At 40.4% G+C, this 14,184-nt stretch overlaps 1 protein-coding gene across 4 annotated transcripts in view; it reads right to left on the bottom strand.

Annotated features, from left to right (window-relative positions):
* The window catches only part of map4k3a (mitogen-activated protein kinase kinase kinase kinase 3a), a 459,102-nt gene that overhangs the window by 371,147 nt on the left and 73,771 nt on the right, over positions 1-14,184 (bottom strand). The gene's annotated exons all lie outside the window — the stretch shown is intronic.

Below are 14,184 nucleotides of genomic sequence, written 5' to 3' on the forward strand. Positions count from 1 at the left end.
GATAACTGGGGTTGCAACAAAAGTGCAACTAGGGCTAAAAACCCAATGAAATTAAATAATAATAATAAATAATATATGCTTCTTAGCAGACTTATTAGCTTAACATCCCAGGGAACTAATGGGATAACTGGGGATGTTGTTTGCTCCTGACAAGAGTCTCAAAGTCTGGGGTGATGGTAGACAAAGCAACTCTGAGGTCATGCTCAATGTCCAATCTGTTCCTCTGCTTGTCTTCAGCTGGACCAGAGCTGAGAAGCCACTTTCACAAAGATGGGTAGTAAAAAAAAAAAAAAAAATTGAAAGTTAAAAAAAAGTTTTTTTTTTTACTTTTTTTTCCACACATCCGCGACCCACTCAAAATGGCCCTGCGACCCACTTTTGGGTCGCGACCCACCAGTTGAGAAACACTGCTCTAAAGCACTTAAAAATGCTTGATTTAACCCTTTGATGCATACAGTCACGCCAATATGATGATTATAATAAGTCCCTGCAACATATGTTTGCATTATTAAACCATGAAGATGCTTTAAAAAATAATTTAATGAAAATGTACTAGTAGTCTACTGACACTAATAAAAAAAATTATTTACATCTAAAAAAAACATCTCAAAACATTTCATGACCACAGAGGTGAGTGCCACCGGTCTGTAGTCATTTGGACATGTTGGGGAGGGTTTCTTCGGTACAGGGATGATGGTAGACATCTTGAAGCAGGCAGGGACCACCGACTCCGCCAGGGATTAATTAAATATGGCGGTGAACACCGGGGCAAGCTGGTTGGCACAGGACTTAAGTATGCGTCCTGTTATACCATCTGGGCCAGCAGCCTTCCTGGTGTTCACCTGCATAAATGCTCTTCTCACACTGTGTACCGTCAATGAGAGAGCGCCCCCCCCCCCCCCCCCCCCGCGCGGATGCCCCCCCACCTCCACAACAGCCGGCGCACCAGTGACGTCACTAGCCGTTGGGCTAGCAGTGCCACTGTTTGCACCAAACCGCGCATAGAAGGTGTTGAGCTTTCCAGTGCCACGGTGCGCTTAATATGTGCTTCGGCGTCCACTCTTAGCGCTTCTATTTTGCCTTCGATAGATTCTTTGATAGCTTCTACTTTTTGAGTTATTGTCTTCTCCATTGTCTCCATTATCTTCTAAATTTTTTTCATTTCCCGGATGATATATTCGGTGTCCGCGGAGGTATTTGTAGGGGTTGAACTTGAGGCGGCCGCTATCACGTCTATATTCTCCGCTATTTGTCTCATGTATCCTGTGGCCGTAGGAGAGTCCTCTGCGCTTGGTTTTGAGATCGTTTGATTTTTCTTTGGAGGCATCTCGATTCTTTCAGTCAATATAGTTAGTTGATAATCTCAGTTGATATACGAGTCAAGTTTTAAACGCATTGGTGGTCTATAAATATGTTTTTAAAACGGAAAAAAAAATCGGGTGAGCAGCTGTGTCACATGCGACTTACTCCATTCTATAGCTGACCGGAAGAAACGCTAGATTGTTGATAGTATATGTGTACTTATGCACGCTAGAGAAGCGGGCTGAAAATCGATGATCTATTTCCTGGTCAGCACACACACACACACACACACATATATAGGGGACATGTTGAGATATGTGAAAAAAAAACTCTGATTAGCCCAAGACTGGTAAAAATAGATTCCTTACCTCACATCAGATGTTCTCCAAAAAGATTATTCCAATTCCTGATCGCCATTCCAAATATCGATCGCGTTTATTGATCCAACGCTGGGTACTCGAAACACATAATCCACGCTGTTCTGAGGGTCCACAATGAATCCGATCGGCTCGGGTTACATGCCTGAGAAGTAAAATGTGGATTCCGGATTTTTCTTTTCTCATCCATTTTCATTGAGTCCAATCCAATGCATGCATTACCATCGGGGAGACGATAGGGGGCGGTATTTTCCCTGTTCGAGCTCAGAGACAGTCCCAATGGTAACGTGAGGCTAGATTGATGGAAAATTTATGGAAATCGCTAATAAAAGAAATAACGATTAAATAACGAGATTTCTCGTCCTTGGCACTCAACGCATGGCATGCAGTAAAAATATATATATATTACATTTATTTAACCTTTATTTACCCAGGCAAGCAAGTAAGAACATATTCTGATTTTATTTATTGTCAAAAGTATGCATACTGTTGTGTTAATTCCACAACAAGAGATATGTAATGTTAATTACCTGAAATTATTCCGTTTTTGGGGGGGGGGGGGGGGGGGCGGGGGGGAACCCTGCATATATCGGTATCGGTTGATATCGGTATCGGAAAATTAAGAGTTGGACAATATTGGTATAGGTAAAAAAGCCAATATCGAACATCCCTACTTTAGAAGTAAAATAATAGCAAGGGTAAGACAGGGGAATAAAATGATAATATTGAGAAATGTCATTACGTCTTTATAATTATCACGATATATTTTAATAATCGATATCGATTGATAAAAAAAAATCGAACAAAAGAGTTTTAGGGCAGTTTTAAAACCAGAGACAGTGGACAGACTTGTCGTTCTTGCCTGCAACTTAAAGTAATGGCTTTGCTTGTCCAAATGACAATACTCACCAAATTGAGATTTATTTTTCTCTTGTCCATTTATCTTGTTTGCTTTCTAATTTAAAATACAGTTTGAAACAGTCTGTACTAGGGCTGACCTTCAAAGCTTTTTTTGGCAATCGAAGCTTCGGGGCCGAGCTTCGATTTTAATTCGAAGCTTCAAGAAAAAAAATATATATATTAATTATAATTCTTTTTTTATGTTGTGGGACTTGTACAGCACTTTGGTAAACGTTGTTGTTTTTAAATGTGCTCTATATATAAAGTGGATTGGATTAATTAATTAAGTAGCCCCTTTCGTGACTGTGGCTGCTCTCACAGCCAACGACATGACATTACATAATTATGTTGCAACCTTCGTCTATCAAGCAAACAATTATATTATATTTAATTTATAATTTATAATTATATCAGACAATGCACCTACAAAAGCAGATGATTACAATTAAATTAGCCAACTTGGTAACACATTAGTCATAGCAGCATAGGCATAGCCTTATTAATGTTTTGTGTGGCGTCGCCGTCGTGTACAATTCCAAGGGATATTCCCTTGGAGATGCATTTGAGGCAAACTTTTTTTTTTTTTAATGTTCGAAGCTCATGCCATCGAACGAAGCTTCGAAGTATTTAAGACAGCCCTAGTCTGTACACAGTAGGCTATGTGTGCTAGCAGAGCTAGTCTCCAGTCGCGAGTCACGGTTTGTCCACCAAAAAAGCGCCAAAAGATAGAAAAGAAACTAGCAGAGCCAGAACTATTCAACTCCCCTGGAGCCACAGCCAGCAGAGAAGCCTGTTTACTTTCATGTGTGAGGGGCTGTAACACTAAAGATGGCGGCAACGACAAAGAATTGCTGCAAAATAAACATACATCTGTTTAAAAATTTAATAATAAAATATATATATTTTTTTATACTTATAACAATATCGATAATTATCGATATCGAGTGATATAACATTATCATATCGTTATCGTGATATCATTTTTGGCCATATCGCCCAGCCCTAGTGCAGCAAGAAAGGACAACATTTTTGATTTATGAGTAAAGCAAAGTTAACGGCAACTGGGAGCCAAGTCATGCTTTTAAATGAGTATTGATGAGATGCCCTTACAGATTCTTATTTCTTACAGTCAAAATCTGTTGATCAACTTGACAGTTTCCATTCATTTGCATTCACATCACTGAACTCCCCAAATGTCTGCGGTGGTCGAGATGTAGTCCAGTCCCTAGTCATGTTGGCGTCTTTCGGGTGGCCATAATCACAAAGACGATCGCCAGACGGCATGGGGGTGGGGGTTGTTACATCGTATCAATTACCCCGTGATTTTATTTGACTATAGTTTGAAAGTATAGGCGGACTATTCCTCTGTTACATTGGTGGCATCGGTGGGATTGTTTCCTGCATTAGTGTCCAGCGTGAGAAGTAAAGGGAATGCGAGAATGAATTAGATGATTTGACAGCTAGCTAGCTGCTAATGCTAACAGTAACGTAGCACTTAGTTTCAAACTAGTCTCCTCCTCGTCTTTCACTTTCAACAATACATTCTGCCAAGACAAAATTAACACTGAATTTGGTCCATTGTTGTAGTACTCAAGTCCGAGTCCTGGACTGATTTTCAAGACTTGTTGTGACTCAACTTGGACTTTAGCACTGATGACTCGGACTCGAGCATTGACTGCATTTGGACTTCCAATCATTTGGCATAAGATATTGATGGCTATTGCATCTCTCTCTCTCCCTCTCTCATACCTCTCTCTCATATATGCAGGCCCCAATGTCGGTATGCTTGACCAAAACATCCCTTCTGCATTCCTGGTCCCAGCTGAGCAAAGCACTGGAATACTCTCACGTCCTGGTCCCAGCTGAGCCAAGCACTGGAATATTCTCACTTCCTGGTCCCAGGGAAACAGGAGCACTCCCATCGATCCCCAGCAGCAACTTTGCTTACAGAGCTAATGCTAAATATTCATTGGTTATCACTCTCACTGGATCATTTTACATCGGAGGAGAGCGACTGCAGAGGCTAAATAATTCAACGTTTTTTATCTCATCGTGCGACAAAATCTGAAGTGTTTTGCATCTATGCAAATACCGGAAATAGTCTAAATTAGAACACGGGGACAGGGTACTTCTCCAGGGCAGCTGCCAGGCTCTGGAACTCCCTGAGGTAAGACAAGACCAACACACCACCATGGTAAGACAAGACCAAGTAAGTTAAAGGGGAACTATTTTACTATTTCTTTCACTATTTGGGCACTTTTACACAATTCCTGTGAGTCTATGGAACACCTCTGTAATATATATATATATTTTTTATTCATTGTTTTGTATTTCTAATCAAGTCCTCAAAAACAGCATTTTTCTACCTCAAGATCTCGAGCCGTTTTGAGCCTGGGCTCCAACCACTGTGTGCAGCTCATCTTGTACCTCGCTATTATCATGCAGCGGTGTCTTTCTGACATCACAAATCATCACATTTTCAGATTACTCAGTTCAGTGAGGGTGAATATTGTGAGAGGAGAATTGGAAGAATGCGCCAATATGAGAATTAGAGACATAGATCATATTAATATAAGTTCACATAGCTAGGAAACAATGCTAAACACTCAAAAAGGCCATTTATAAGATAGTTCCCCTTTAAATAGAAAAATGTTCGGCTGCTGTGGGGCGCAGTGGGCAAGGCGCTCGCCAGTCGCCACTAACGCAGGAGATGCTGGTATCGAGCCCAGCTCTCGGCGTTGCTACCGGCATGGCCAGTCGTCATACTAACACATATTGGCAGTGTTAGAGGGTGGGAAAGCCGGTGGGTGGGGATTGGACGTTGTGGACAGCGACTCCAGAATCAGGAAGTATCGGGGGCAGCGTGAGCCTCCCACGCGTTACTCCTCGCCACTGAGAGATTGCGCTGTTCAGGTGAAAAGATGTGACAGCTGCAAGGCTTGGTCCTCACTGCAGCCGACCAGTGGGAGGCATAGTCTAGCAACGTTCGAGACAGGGGAGGGGAGAATTGAAGGGAGAATTGGCGAGGCGAAATTGGGATGGGAGAAAGAAATAGAAAACAAATAGGAGAAAAAGTGGATCAAAAAAAATTTATAGAATACTTTTCTATGGGAAAAGTACGTTTATTTTTTTTTATTTTATCAGCTGTGCCTGTGAGTCCGGCAATGTATGGGGCTGCGGCACTGCAGATTTACCCTACTCGAGTCCGGCGGGGGAGAATGTTGGTGTGTTTGTTGGTGAGTTTCTTTCCATTGGTTTCATTTGGTTAACATTATTGGGCGAACAAGAAAACGAAAGAAAACTGTAAAATTGTAATGACCCTGCAGCTGTTCCAATGTAAATGTGCCTTTCTCCAGGGCTTGACATTAACTTTTTGAGCCTGAGCCTTCGGACAAGTGGCTCCAGGGTTAGAAATAAAAAAAAAAATCCAGGGCTTTTTTTGCCCCCCTTAATTGATTTTCGGGGGCTTTTTTTGTATTTCGGGGGCACAGAATTTTTATGATGACAATTAACATAAAGATTATAAAACATTGTTGACACTTTTTTTTACAGTCTTCGTCCCTATGTTTGATAACGTAATGTTAATGTCTCCATATATAGGGCACTAACCTTTTTCCCAAGGAGCACATGTGCTCCTAAATAAAATGTTAATAAATAAAATCTAAATAAAAATTTAGGAGCACACAGAAATTTAGGAGCACAGTGAAAATTGTTCAAGTAACACACACACACGATGTGTGACATGTGTTTCATGTTTTGAGGTACCTTCAATTATCTGTAAATAATACATACATACTCTATCTAAATAGATTAAATATGATTGTCCCTGAGGGCAAGTTGTGTTGTTGTCTTGATATATCTACAAATAGCAGACGAATAGCCGGTTGCCTCTGGATCAATGAATGTCTAATATTGAATAATATTATTAGCTATTTTTAACATCCCTAATTCCAACAGTCAAGAGGCTTGTTTCAAATTGATACATGAAAAACCCCACACACTCAACAACATCCACCTCAAACACAACAAAAGAACAGAGCATCTCATGAACTTATGTCATGGACTTTATGGACTGTCAGCTGAACTCGCACCAATGCATAGGGAAATAGTCAGACATCCCAGAATTATTTCATAATACAAAGTTTTGAATGGACGTTTGGATTAAAATCATCCCGAAGACAGCACTGGAACGTTTGTGAGTATAGGCTCTGGCCAGAGTATCAATGAAATACGTTGCGCGCTCAGCGCTGTGGAATGAAGGAAATGCGCGTCGGGATCGGATTTGGATGTTATTCTTTGAAGTTGTGTTACAAATGGAACGGTCTTTCCCCGCGGAACACAAGTTACTTAACGTTACACAGGTCGCGCTATGCAGATGCTTAGCTTGCTAACGTTAAGATAGCAGTGTAACTTAATGTTACACTATGCATGCTTGATGAAAGCAGATCTCTCTGTCTGTCTGCTAGAGCCATATGAAATCCGTTTAATTTTTTTCCAAATTCCATTGAATTTTTTTCCAAATTCCGTTTTAATATTTCAGAATTCTGTATTTTGCTTTGTACGCTCATTTTACCATCAGAAATAGTGTCTAATAAGTGGGAATGAATAAATGTCCACAATTTAATAAGATATAACAGTCCATTTAATAGGGCTGTCTTAAATACTTCGAAGCTTCGTTCGATGGGCATGGGATTAGAATATGAAAGAAATAAATGAAAAAAAAATGAAAAATTATATATATATATATTTTTGCTAAATCAACTCTGCCTCTCTTTGTTAACTACAACAAGCAATGCTGTTTGTTATTTAAGATGAGGTCGGACTCGGCACTGACAGATGTGTTCATTGTGCTGCTTTTATAAAGCCTCAAATGACGACTTACAATATTTCATGAAAGCAAAGTGTTTTGTTTGTCTAAGATTTAAAAAGGTTTAAACTTTACAGCACTGACAAAGTTGAACAAAGTGCTGTACAAGTCCCACAACATAAAAGAAAGAAAAAGTTATAAAAAAAAAAAAATTTTTGTATTTTTTTTATATAGTTGATTCCATTTTTATTGCTCAATTCCGCGATTCCGTCCGCGATTCCGTGATCGCGGATTCCATATGGCTCTACTGTCTGCGTTCGCACCTCTCAAGTACCTGTAACACGCAGCGGTCCCCGCCTCCCTCCCTCCTTGCAACAAACGTTCCACCCAAAAACAGAATTTCAGTCCAGTTTCTGAACTATTAACAGCGGAGCTGTTTTGTAATCTTCACTCGTCTCGCACACTGCAAGTAAATTATTTTTCCGGTTCGCACACACAAATACGAGGGAAATGCTCGCACTGTAGAGCATATATATAATTATATATATAATTAGTAAACTGTCGCAGGCTTTTCTTGCCCCCCTTAACTGATTTTCGAGGGCATTTGGTAAATTTTCGAGGGCATTTTGCCCCAAGCCCCCGTTAATTTCTAACCCTGAGTGGCTCAGATATTTTACTTGTCTGAAAGCTAAACTTACTTGTCTGAAATGTACTTGTGAAAATAAAGGCCTATTAAAAATGTTATAAAACCGACAAGAGATTTGGACAATTATTATGATTTAATAACTTAAACAGTGGATTTGTGTGTGGAGGGTATATACTTTATGATCAGTCCTCCAGCTCATCTTCACTCCCCATCAGCACCAGCTCATCTTTCTCATCTCCCCTCTCTCAGGGGTTAAACCCTGGTCTATGCCTATAGTTGTATAGTGTTGTTATTACGGTATAGTTGTTATTACAGTGGTTTAGCGGATGAGGAAACGTACAGACCAACTGCACGCAAGTTAAGCCATCCCACATGATACTACTCAGCCAATCATGTCTGTGCATTCCAGGCGGTAAACATTGCAACTGTACAGTGCAGACAGATTAGAGTTAGAGGCCAGTTACAAATTAAAAGACGGTAGAAAGAAAAAGAAAGATAGCGATACAGGTAGAGAAAACAAAGGCAGAGATACAGACGACTGAGATGGAGAAAGTTGAGAAACAGAGGAGTGAGCTGGAGAAAGGGAGAGATACAGACGACTAGTCATAAATACTTCGAAGCTTCGTTCGATGGGCATGGGATTCGAATATGAAAATAAAATTCGATTATAAAAAATAAATAAATATCATGTTTTTTTTTGTTGCAAAATCAGCTCTGCCTCTCTTTGTTAACTACAACAAGCAATGCTGTTTGTTATTTAAGATGAGGTCGGACTCTGCACTGACAGATGTGTTCATTGTGCTGCTTTTATAAAGCCTCAAATGACGGCTTACAATATTTCATGAAAGCAAAGTGTTTTGTTAAGATTTAAAAAGGTTTAAACTGACAAAGCACTGACAAAGTTGTAGGGGTGTGAATCACCAGTTTCATCACGATACGATACGATATCGATTCTTTGGACAACGATACGATATTATCCGATATCACACAGTCTGCCACGATATGATAAGATTCAGGTGCCTGCGATCGATATGAGACGATATTATATGCCCATTTAACACAATCAGTAACATTTAAATCAACAACAAAAAAGGCAATGGAAATATCATTTGACATTTTTATTTTTGAGCTCTTCCAGACATTTAAATGAAAAACAATCTATTGTTTTTAATACAAATAGACCTCCTGTTCACTGTTTTTGGTTAGTTTTTCTTTTTTTTCTCGATATTAATATCCTATTCACTGTCACAGAGCTGTATTTTGGCTGGAAAAGCCGGCCAGATCCTGTTAGTGGGGCTATGCCGAGAATGCACCCTCCTTCCCAGTCCCCACTTCTCTCTGCCTATGGCTCTGGGTTAGCTTGTTAGCTTACGCTAACGTAACATTATCTTCGATCTTTAACGGGACGTGGGCATAATGGAGTGGCGAGGATTGCAAAGCAGGTTAGATGCATTGGACCCGTTGCGGAATAAAACAGCAGGGACATGTTTTGGGTCACAGAATAGGCACACTAGTCTTGCTCGGCTCTGGGTTAGCTTGTTAGCTTACGCTAACGTAACGTTATCTTCGATCTTTAACGCGACTTGGGCATAATGGAGTGGCGAGGATTGCAAAGCAGGTTAGATGCATTGGACCCGTTGCGGAAATAAAACAGCAGGGACATGTTTTGGGTCACAGAATAGGCACACTAGTCTTGCTCTAGTGACGCTCGTCGCCGGATTTTCAAAATAAGAGTATCGCAATATGAATCGATCTTTTTGCGTTGCATCGATCTTATTTGATTATTGATAATAGATCGATATATCGATCTGGATCGATGTATCGTCCCACCCCTACAAAGTTGAACAAAGTGCTGTACAAGTCCCACAACATAAAAAAAAAATCTCTGAATATAAAATATCTCGAATCTCTGACCCGAAGCTTCGAATTCCAATAAAAGATTCAAAGGTCAGCCCTACAGACGAATGAGACGGAGAAAATATAGCATTTCATCCGGAATAGACAGACTCATTTCGGTTCATACTTCCGACTGGGAAAACTAAACCAGTGTGTCTCCTATGTTCAGAAACATTGGCACTTATTAAAAGTGCCAATGTGAAACGCCATTATGAGACAAAACTAGGGGTGCACCGATGTATCGGTCGGGTATCGGTATCGGCCGATAAGTGCCTTGTTGACTGCAATCGGCCTATCGGCCGATAAGCTCGAATGTGCCGATGGCAGTAGCCAATAAATATCCATCAATTTGTGTAGCGTCAAAAAACAAAAAAAAATCACTCGCGACCTACCTGCACAACGCCCGCCGTCCCCAGTCCCCCACACACACACAAGCTACTGCATCAAAGTTACTACTTATGATTAACAAGGCATTCGTTTTGTGGCATTAACGTTATATAGTTAGTGTTACACGTTCAATAACATCAGCATATTATTTACCCGAACATAGCAAGTAAGCAAGGCATTACTCCGTTCATAGCTCAGTTCCATTCCGTTGCTCATTCCGTACCCAACTACCCATTCTGCAATCTGTTAATAAAGTTTTCAATCAGACAAATGTATAGAAAGGCTTTGTTTTATTATAACATTTGTTGCAGTAAAATCATTATGTCTCGTTTGGTCATCCTGTGGAGCGCTGGTCGGCGGGCAGCTAACGTATTAGCTACGGTAAGTTTGTTGTGCTCTCGCAAGCAGATCAATGGCGGCATTGCCGGAAGTAAAAAATGAATAAACGCTTGCCGATTGGTGGTAACAGCAGAGGCGGGTGCAAGCGGTGTGTGACGTAATTGGCAGAATCGACTGTCAATCAAAATGTCATTGGTTGAGACTGCTTGAGAGCTCTGGTTGAGAGAATAGTATCCAGCTGCAGCCCAGCCGGTAGACCATACTGGGAGAACTAGTATCTAGCTGCAGCCCTGCAGAACATACTGGGAGAGAGATAGTGCTATTTCTTGATGTTTCCTTTTTTTAAGTAAGTAAAGAGGCCTATGTTCATATCGGTGAGCACAATTTGTAACACAAATATACAGTAGTTTCATAAAAAAAATATTACAAAAAAATAAAAATTAATAAAAATATTAAAAAAAAGAATTGCCACAAATATCGGTATCGGTATCAGCCGATTGTGTTAGTTGAACAATCGGTATCGTGCCAATGTGAAACGCCATTATGAGACAAAACTAGGGGTGCACCGATGTATCGGTCGGGTATCGGTATCGGCCGATAAGTGCCTTGTTGACTGCAACATATCGGTGCATCCCTAGACAAAACATAAGGTTTTGAACAAACATACCCACACATTTGAAGTTAGATCACAGAAGATAAGTGGCCTCAGAGCCCAATATGACCAGTCCACCAGGATCCTGAGCCACACATTCACTGCTAAACAACGTGCTCATGAGTGTTCCCTCAGAGCTGATTCTCTAAAACTGTTTAGGATGTGTTGAGATTTAGGGCTGGGCGATAAAACGATAACGATAACTATCGCGATAAATTATTTCCTCGAAATAAACATGAAACGTGGTCGCAAAGTTTCGATATATCGATTTTCCAAGCTTGGCTCCGTTCAACCTCGGCTCAGCACACTCACTAACAACAACCAGCGTTACGTGATGACGTACTTACGCACAACAGCTAACAACCAATCAGTGAAGGAGATGGCCGAGACCCGGAAGGAGGTAGGACTCACTCAACAACAAGGCTTGCTAGGCTAATTAGCTTGCACGGCGTTATTTACGTGCCGAGTATGTGTGTGTTTTGAATTCTGAGGCCACGTTTATGGTAGTGTGGGATATACAGTGGACGCCGTTTCAATATATTGTGGCGGAAGAGAGTATTTTAGTGTCATATTTAGCACATTGTCATGGAATACACCGCTTAGAACCAACAGGCTGGCTAGGATAACTAGCTTGCACGGCACTGTTTTATATATTTACGTGCCGAGTATGTGTGTGTTTTGAATTCTGAGGCCACGTTTATGGTAGTGTGGGATATACAGTGGACGTCGTTTCAATATATTATAATAATAATAATTTATAATAATAATTTAGGACCTGCTCCGAGGTCATCAATTGGCACACATGCGATGCATGCATGCAATTCGTATCTGCGATTAACCCATCCCGTCGTCCTTCCCCCCCAAGGGCAGCCGGGAGCAGACAGGCACAACGTGAGCCGCGCCAGGGGACCAATCCAAGTGCTCCTGTCCGTCTTCGTCAAGGACGCCACAGCGTTAGCGATCTTGTTGTTGTGCATGTTTTTCCATTGGGTTTATCTTATCGGGGGGAAACCCTTGCGAGCACGGGGAGAACATGCAAACTCCACACAGAAAGGCCTGGGAGATACCCCACCTGGGTAACTGGCACCATGGAAACCTGGTCCCCAAGCGGGATTCGAACCCAGGACCTTCTTGCTGTGAGGCGACAGTGTTAACCACTACACCATTGTGGCGGAAGAGAGTATTTTAGTGTCATATTTATTGTCATGAGATACTCCGCTTGTCGGCTAACGTGCGCAGACTGATGACGACATCAACTCGACTTGAGACATTCGCAGCAGCATAAGAAGTTAATTAAACTTGACGGACATTATATCGACGATAATTATCGATATCGAATTATATGAAAATAATTTTATAATTTTATCGCGATAACGTTTTTGGTCATATCGCCCAGCCTTGTTGAGATTTATTATCTGTAACATTGGTTGAGAGTGTTGAGTCAAGATGTGAAACAGAAAAGGGAAAATTCAAGCTTGTTGTCGAGTTTGGCATCCAACCAGAGTGCAAATGTAAAGTGCAACAGCAATATACAATGTACAGGTGATTAAACTGGGTACATAATATACAAATTAGTACTACTGAGTGTAGTGCTAATCAGATGTATACAGAGTTGTAGTATAATATGTACAGTGATTAGGGTAGAGAAACGTAGAGAGAGGGAGAGAGGCTCAGCCACCCCCGCAGTGATGTATTAGGTTTGAGTTTGAGCCTCTTGGATGCCGTAGTTGAGTGACATCACAGTCACTAGGAAGTCAACACACAGAGTTGTATAGAGTGCGATGCATGAAGCAATATATATATATATATATATATATAAATGAACAGCCAATAAATGTGAAGTTATCTTTGAACCTCGGTTGTCAAGCCTCGTCAATATAACACCCCCCTAGAGCCATATGGAATCCGCGATCACGGAATCCCGGACGGAGTCGCGGAATTGAGCAATAAAAATGGAATCAACTATAAAAAATATATATATATTTAAACGTTTTTTTTTTTTTTTTTTTTTTTTTAACTTTTTCTTTCTTTTATGTTGTGGGACTTTTACAGCACTTTGTTCAACTTTGTCAGTGCTGTAAAGTTTAAACCTTTTTAAATCTTAGACAAACAAAACACTTTGCTTTCATGAAATATTGTAAGCCGTCATTTGAGGCTTTATAAAAGCAGCACAATGAACACAAATCTGTCAGTGCCGAGTCCGACCTCATCTTAAATAACAAACCGCATTGCTTGTTGTAATTAACAAAGAGAGGCAGAGTTGATTTTGCAAAAATATATATATATATATAATTATTATAATTTTTTTTTTAATAATCGATTTTTAATTTTTATTTTTTTAACAAACATATAAACAAACATGACAACACACGATAAGATATACAAGCATTAATTACAGTGCATATCCAATGAAATTACCATTTAGTCAAATGTCTTATACAGGATATACCCCTAATACCTGTTATCTAAAAACCTACACACATATGCTCTAGCTCGTACCCCCCCCCTCCCGGACCCCCCATTGGATAATCCAACCATTATAACTTGTTCCTAACCAGACACTACCATTATATGCTAGCTTTTATTCTCTCCACCACTTCGAACCACATAGTCATTTTGGATTCATTGAGACCCAAAATTCTTGCTGTAGATATTTCTTGATAAATCACATCGAGATATGTAAGAGTCCAGACCTTCCGGCACATTTTTTCCGGTTGAAACCATCGTGATGCTATCAGCTTTTTAGCCACTGTGATACCGGATAAAACCAATCTCTTTAGCTGTGGAGGTACTGCATGTTCAAAGACATCATTCAGCAGTAATATAGAGGGGTGTACAGGTATATCCAGATCCAAGAGATTTGATAATTGCTGGGTCA

This window comes from Notolepis coatsorum, assembly GCF_963971535.1.
Source record: "Notolepis coatsorum genome assembly, chromosome: 7".
NCBI lineage: Eukaryota > Metazoa > Chordata > Actinopteri > Aulopiformes > Paralepididae > Notolepis > Notolepis coatsorum.